The following is an 8,124-nucleotide window of genomic DNA, read 5'->3' as shown; positions in this document are numbered from 1 at the left end:
GTCCTGTGTCTCGACACATCTTCTATCATTATATGTAATCAGTTTTTTTTTTAAATAGTCAACTATATAGGAGCCTATTCGTGACCAGACACACACACACACACACAGACATTCAGCTTTATATTACAGGTATGTATGTGTGTATATATGTGTGTGTGTATATATAGGTATATATATATGTGTGTGTGTGTATATACATATGTGTATATATATATATATATATATATATATATATATATATATATATATATATATATGAGAGTCGGTAAATATGTAACGGCTCTTATTTATTAACTCAAAAAGTTGAAAGGCTATGAACACCGGATCGATCTTTTGTTCAAGAGAATTATTTTTCTCAATACTCATCATTTTTCGTAATGCACTTTTGCCAGGAATTCAATGACGCATTTATTCTTTTAACGCGCATCCATGGCAGATGTTATTTCTGTAAGTATATTACCGTTAATATCTAAAACAGGGAGATTAAGCTTTCCACTTATGAATACGTATGATCAGTCATCATAAAAATGCAATTTTTAATCCCCTCTGATAATTTTGAATGCCTTTTCTATATGAATATACCTATATGTGCGTGTGTGCACATATGTATATAGATACATGTATGTACACGTATACACACACGTACCCACGAACACTTACACACACAGACACACACACACACATATATATATATATATGCGTTATTTTTTTATTTCAACATTTACGCTTAGCAAACATCGGCGAGTTGAAGGTTGGCATTATTTTCCACGACGTTTGCTGAGCTGCTCAAGCAAGTTGAAATATGGTCGACTTTTACTGTTTTTCCTTCCATTTTGCGCGTAAATAAATTGAAGGGCAATCAATTACAATACGACGCAGTATTCTTTAGATCGCCACAAGCGCACTGACCCGAGTTATCGTCACAATGTGTGTCCTCTCAAATAAAATTACTCGCCTTCAAATTCAACACAAAAATAAAAACAAACACAGAGCGAAGGAGGAAAACAAGATAACATTCCTAGTGCACGTTTGCCACTAATTCAATCACGCATATTTGCTTCTGACGCATATCTGCGGCAGTTATATTTTTTTTAGAGTATCAAACCGTAAATATCTGCAACAGAGGATGAAACTTTCAGGTAATGACTACATATGTTGTGTCATAATTCTAATGCAATTTGCATTCCCCTCTCCCCTCTGATCAATTAGGACGTAATAAAAATAGGAGATACTAAAGTTACAAAAGCTTATTTAAACTCTATTTTATTAATTTTGTAAGGAAATAGTATCGGTTTAGATCTCTAATTTTCTAGCAATAGAGAAATCAAATTTGTATTAAGGATCAATGATCACATTTCTGTATTCTGATTAAAATTCACGCAACCATTTCAAACATCTTTTCTCGTTGTACTTAGCAAGACGGACACTGAATTACTTTATATACATTAAAACATTAGTCAAACTTATTCAAACTTTCTAATTTAGTTTTCTACTTTTCTTTCCTATTCCTATGTGCCGCCTTTCCTTCTACATAATAAACGCATTGAAAAATTAGTGACGTAAGAATTACAGAAAAATATTGTAAATTTCACAGCTCGTAATTGTTTCCACTTACTCCCTCACACATGAGTTATTCGGTTTCTTATAATAATAACTTCCGATTTTGTACTTTGCATATGGATAGGTAAACTTGTAGAGAAATACGTTATAATGAATTAAATTATAACAGATAACACTAAAATACATGTACATATATATAAAGTAGTCAAATGGATCATGCTGTGACATGAATCAAACTTTGTGATCAATCGTGCACCGGAAGGTATGTAAATGGGGACCGGATCTGACGTGTCAGCAGTTCCGGTTGGAATGAAACTGAGTTAATTTAAGGGAGTTGCTTCAAGACGTCGAAAAGACAAGATGTGTTAAAAGAAGTCTTCCAATAAGCGGGCGATGGTTTGTGACCTTCTTATGAAGTAGGCCCCCAAATCTGAGAGCTACCCTGACCACACCCGGTATGTCTTCAATCGTGGTCGGGTATTTCTCTGTCCCTCTTGAGTCCAGGGTTTGATATGCCGTTCGTTCTGCAGGCTGGTCGTCCGCTGAAAAATCAATAACTCAACAGATCACAATCCGGCGTCAGAACCCCCCCCCCCGGTTTTTTCTATACTAATTATTCAGTCCAAAGACATACACACACACACATATATATATATGTGTGTCTTTGGACTGAATAATTAGTATAGAAAAAAACCGGGGGGGGGTCTGACGCCGGATTGTGATATATATATATATATATATATATATATATATATATATATGTGTGTGTGTGTGTGTGTGTGTGTGTGTGTGTGCGTGTGTGTGTGTGTGTATTCAGTTTTTTAATACTAATTATTCATTCCAAAGAAAAAAATATACATACAATTTCTTTTTACATGATTTGATAATTTGTTTCAAATGCCTCTCGAATTCTAACTTCTCTTCAATTGACGGATGGTGACGGGCGAGAGGCAGAGTGGGAGAAGTGGGCCGACTCTTCTTTCAACTGGATTCCAGAAATCTTAGCTCCAAACCGTAAAACGCTCTGCAACTCTCACTGACCTTTCTTGCTTCTGTACGGGCTTAAATATGGATGTTTGGGCTGGGTAGGTCCCATCTTAGTTACTCCAGGCAGCCAAACACCATGCAGTCTGACGCACCTTGGTTCCGTTTGATTGGATAGTCGGCTACCTCTCCCCCACAGATTAGGCAATTTCCACTGACAACGACTTCCTATCGATATTGTCTCAAGCACTCGAGGACTGTATCCTTGACCCCCGGGTTAGAGTCAAAACCCCGGTAGACAAAACATAAAGATTATTGTTTTTTTCCGATTCCGCGCTTGCACTCAGTTATTTGTTATTATCAACTTCAAGTTGTTCCTGCATTTGATATATTAGACACCCGTTTTGTCACCCGCTGTTGTCGGGGAGAGCCTATCAATCTAGTGCCAATTTCTCTCTTTTAATGTCGCCATTTGCTTTCCTCTAAGGAGGTGGGTTACAGGTTTCCAAATGGATGCAGAGAAACCACAAGCTAAAGATTATCATTCACTCCAGTCTGCTATGCTGAAATGCCTGGGAGTGAATATACAAAACAACTATTCGCCTTGAGTCCATGTCTTGATTGTAACAGAAACAACTCCCTCAAGATGATCGACAAATTCTCAAGGAGGAGCATCAGAAATATACGGCATAATCACGTTGACACACCGGTTCCCATCAGATCACCGAAGTTAAGCAGCGTTGATCCTGGTCATTACTAAAATGGGTGACCGATTTGGGAAGTCCAGGTGCTGTATGTAGGAAGACGTCGACACCTCCCTGCAAAAAAGTTGTAAAAACCTTAAGTCGTCATCGCCCCTAACGGGGGATATATATGCGACTGGGGACCGCTTGTGAATTTAATACTCCCATGAAACTTCCTCCTTCGGAGGAAGCCGGTTAAACCCTGAATAGGGTTGGTGTTGAGTGCACACACAGGAACATCAGAAGATAGGTATGTCGTCATAGATATTCGTATTATATGTACTGATACATCCACAATAAGAGACTAGACGAGCATACTTGTTTAGACAGACAATAATTAGACGATCACGGACCTTAAATAAAGAAGATAGTTAAACAGCTAGAGAGCACACAAGTAGATAATAACAGACACTTGATTAAATTTTAGTTAATCCTTATAACATTTCTAAGTTTTAGTTTAGCCTTACGTCACACGATTAATTAGTATAACACCCAAGACAGTTTCCATGTAAACATGTACTGATGCACAGACGTCCATCCTTAGTTACAAAATTATACGATAATTGTTTTGCTCATGTCTACTATTGATTGATTTTCATTTTTGTGCAAATTGATTTACATTCTACTTACTCAATTGTAACGCTATTGAATTAACCCTCCAAGTGTTAAGAATTAAAAATTAACTAGAGAAGAAAGCAAAAAAAAAAGCAACATAAAACACAAAAAGAAAGAAGTTTATCAGCAGCATCATGGAGAGGAAGTTGCTCATCAGCGTACGGAAAGGAAACTAAACAGTATTCTAAATTCAGGTGTAACAGTGAACGGAAGAAAAGGCCAGCTATATATTTAGATTTTTTTACGAGTAGTTCTAGGTGTAGCGGTTAGCTTTGCGGCAGTATACGACAGTTGACGAAAGTTAGAGTGGAAAATAGTTATGAATGGGGCACAGTAGAACACGGTCGTGTCTAGAAGAAGATTGACATGGATTAATCAACTGACTAACAAACATCTGACTAAACGTTAGCATGTAGAGATTCGATGGTGTTCCGCACACACCAAACTGATATTTGCAGAATGAGTCGGCGTTTTGTTTTATTTATTTTAATACCCGTTAACTCGTGTGCTCCTCCTCCTCGGCAGCTGTAAATATGAGAGAGAGTTGAGAATAGTTATGAATTGGACACAGTAGAACACGGTCGTGTCTAGAATCAGATTGGACATGGATTAATCAACTGACTAACAAACACGCATCCACCGAACTGATATTTGCAGAAGGAGTCGGCGTATTGCTTTATTTTATTTTTAATACCTGTTAACTCGTGTGCTCCTCCTCCTCCTCCTCCTCCGCGTCAGCTGTAAATATGAGAGAAGAGGAAGTAGATGAAGACAACGAAAATAACGTTTGAGTCGGTGGTTTTGAGTAAAACGTGGTTTTATACCACGATGACAGATTCGCTTTCTGCACAAAATATTCACCTACTGTTATTATGGGTTTTTAATACCTTATTTACACATGCTGTTATTCGTTTAACATTGCCTTCTTTCTGTTGTTTTTGTGTAGACATTGTTATATAAAATGTCACACACAAAATTAAAAATAAAAAAAAACAAACAAACAGATAATAGATTGTTGCGAAGATACTTTTTAAACAATATTGAATTTTATACGCTGAATATTTTTAATTTAATAACTAAATAGTATACTGTAACACACATAGATGTTAAAAACGTGTGGCAGTTGCATAACTCCCCATGCCCTTATATCCTCACATTCTAAGAGCGATTTTTCAGACAAGGAGGGAATAATTACTGTTTATTCGGTCAGAATTCATTCAATCTAATACTTATCGCTGACATTTTTTTTCATCCTGAAGTATTATTATAGCCATTACATTAAGTGGCTTCATACCTTGTCTAGAGTGATTTCCATAGAAATAGGTCTTATAATAATAATTATACACAGGATGGAGAAAAGTTTCTTGGATTTTTCATTTTTCTTGAACGGATTCCGCCAATTGAAATTTATTTGTTGAACACTTCTAAGCAAGCCATAACTCAAGTTTAATAGCCTGATAGGTATTGCTTAGAATATGTCTGACAGACGGATAGCTATAAAGGCATAATACATGAGATTATAGTTTGAATTTAGGGATTGATAGCAATTTATGCCGCTTATAAAATATCATTATTACAGTCATGACATAAAGACACGTTTTCATGTTCATGATTAAAAGTGGGAAATGAAAAAAAACTACTTAATGGAGGAGGCAAGCTGACCGGTTTCGCACTCACATTTCGTAGGCTGGGCCGAGGGCTTTCCTTTTTTATTAATAAAATCGAGTGAAATGAGAGACGATGCGTTTTAAATAAAACAGGTGTCGATACATTAAAAAATAGTCATATAGTGTATTAGAAAAAAAAAACAGAAACAACTATATGTCTAAAATAACGATTCGTATGATATCATAAAAACGATGCGTATGATATTACGTACAATATCATAAAAAAAACTATACGTACAATATCATAAAAAAGATGCTTACGATACCATAATAAAACGATATGTATGATATCATAAAAACGATGCGTATGATATCATAATAAAATGATACGTATAATATCATAAAATTACGATACGTATGATATAAAATAATGATACGTATGATATCATAAAAAACAATGCATATGATATCATAAAAAACGATACGTATGATATCATAAAATGACGATAGTATGATATCATAAAATAACGATACCTATATTATAAAATGCCGATACGTATGATATAAAATAATGATATGTATATTATAAAATACCGTACGATTATTATCATTTTTTTTAAAATTTCAAATCAAATAACTATACTTTCATTTAGATCCGAAAATACCCTGTCTTATTAAAATAGTTCTACTCTTGTTTTACGGTGCTGCTTCAAAGCTAGACTTATTACATGTACGTCGTCTTACATGTGTTTGAAATAGAAAAGTGACTTGCCTCCGGTAAAAAGAGTATTGGATTGGTGATGATAACCGTCTCATAAAAAAAAGTAATCGCTGTGTACCTAAAAAAAATAGTATTTTTTTTCGCAGATATTGACTGACATTCAAAGGGAGTGGATATACAAAAGTGATTAAAGAACTTAACCGGGAAATTATGAATGTAGCAAAGATGTTTAATGTCTACGTAATTTTATGATAATTAAAAAAAAAAAACCAAACCTATCTCTACTTCCATGGCTAGTTTTGTTTTACATATATCTTGGTGTTTTGTGAAGAACTCATAGAATTATGCCAAACGTGGGTGTTTATTGTCGAAGCCACAATGCCAATCTACAGGGAAACGAATGGCGTGTGTCATCAATTGAGGATTGAAGCTAAATCTTCACGCTTACAAGTTGGAATGATGTTATTTTTTGTGCGATAGCTAGAGTTCAATTATGCAAATGAGCTTATTCTCGTAGGGATTAAGAGAGGAGGACCTTTACTTAGGGAAAAGAGTAAAGTTGATACGACTAATTGAGACCATCTCATGTGTTCAGCAAGAGAAATAAAAAGAAAAATGTGTTAATTCTTTGTGTCTTTATGAGCTTATTATATTCACACGATTCAGGTTTTGGAGAAGTGTTAATACAATTTGAGAAGTAGGCATTAAGAGTTCGGGTCGTTTTTGTAAGGTAATGACGTCGACGAGATTTGTGTGTTTGTAAGATTGAAAATAAAACGGATGTTTGATTATTAAAATAATCTAGACTTGTTGAATTTCCACTACAAATTGTCAACGTTAGCGTGACAAAAATATTTTCTTTAAACAATTATGAGGAACATTTCGAATCACCAATTATAATGACTAATATCATCCTTCCAACATTCGGCTGTCTTTGGTTTTAGTGTTTCATTATTTTATAATGTTTTAGAAAACATTCGTACCGAAAGACTTAAAATTCTCACGCATGTTGTCCATTGTAAGCATTCAATCTCTCTTCTATCTTATTTTATACATTTTTTACCCTAAACAATTAATATTTATCTGAGCTCGGACTAGGGGCTACTATGATTAGGTGATGAAATATATTGGATGCACACTAAATGAGGAATTGTGGCGCGCAATATTTGTTAACATTATATTTTAATTTCAACAAACAGTCGTAGAAAAAACAATTTGATTAGAAAATAGTCTGGCTTTATATAACTGTAGATTAAAGAGATAGAGTTTTTTCGCATATCAAGTAAGTCGGGGTAAGTTCATCTAAGCACATTACGTGGACGTACTTGTAAAACAAGCATAGAGGCGATGCTACAGGAGCTAATGCATTGAATACAATATTAGGTTACGAATTATTCTTGCGTCAGCATCTTCGGGAAAATAATAGTTTTCGGCAGACTCTGCAAACTGTTGCAACAATACTCACTGTAGGTTTTATAGGATACTGCCGTGTTTGAGACGATTTCTAGTCCCTAAAAAGGGAGATATTATGTGCAACAGCTTTAACAGCATTTTCTGTGCAATAAATCTTACCACCCATTTTTCACCCAGAGTGTTTTAACGGTTGGCAGCAAGGATATCGAGATGTTCGATGCTTCCTTACGAATAACCGCTTCAAATAATAAGTATGTCTTCACTGTAGTAGCGAAATATGCTAGCGTGCCTGATTCTGGGTAAACTCATCATCAACCGATGTGTAAATCAATTGTCAGATGCGTTTTTACCTCAACCCAAATCTGTGGTCCCGAGTGGGACATGTTCTACAAACAAGCGAAAAGAAGCATTCTAAATTGATGTTCATATTCCCTAGTGCGACCTGTAAGAGGTGGTCGTAATGATGACTACAATATCTAAA

General features: G+C 35.2%; 1 pseudogene; it reads left to right on the top strand.

The window, feature by feature from the left end:
- The first annotated feature begins 3,224 nt into the window (after positions 1–3,224).
- On the top strand, positions 3,225–3,343 carry LOC145294479 (5S ribosomal RNA; annotated as a pseudogene).
- The last annotated feature ends 4,781 nt before the right edge of the window (positions 3,344–8,124 follow it).

This window comes from Euprymna scolopes, chromosome 15 (assembly GCF_053919585.1).
Source record: "Euprymna scolopes isolate OS-2025 chromosome 15, ASM5391958v1, whole genome shotgun sequence".
NCBI lineage: Eukaryota > Metazoa > Mollusca > Cephalopoda > Sepiida > Sepiolidae > Euprymna > Euprymna scolopes.
The sequence above is the reverse complement of the archived record's forward strand: the minus strand, read 5'-3'. Positions and strand labels throughout refer to the sequence as shown.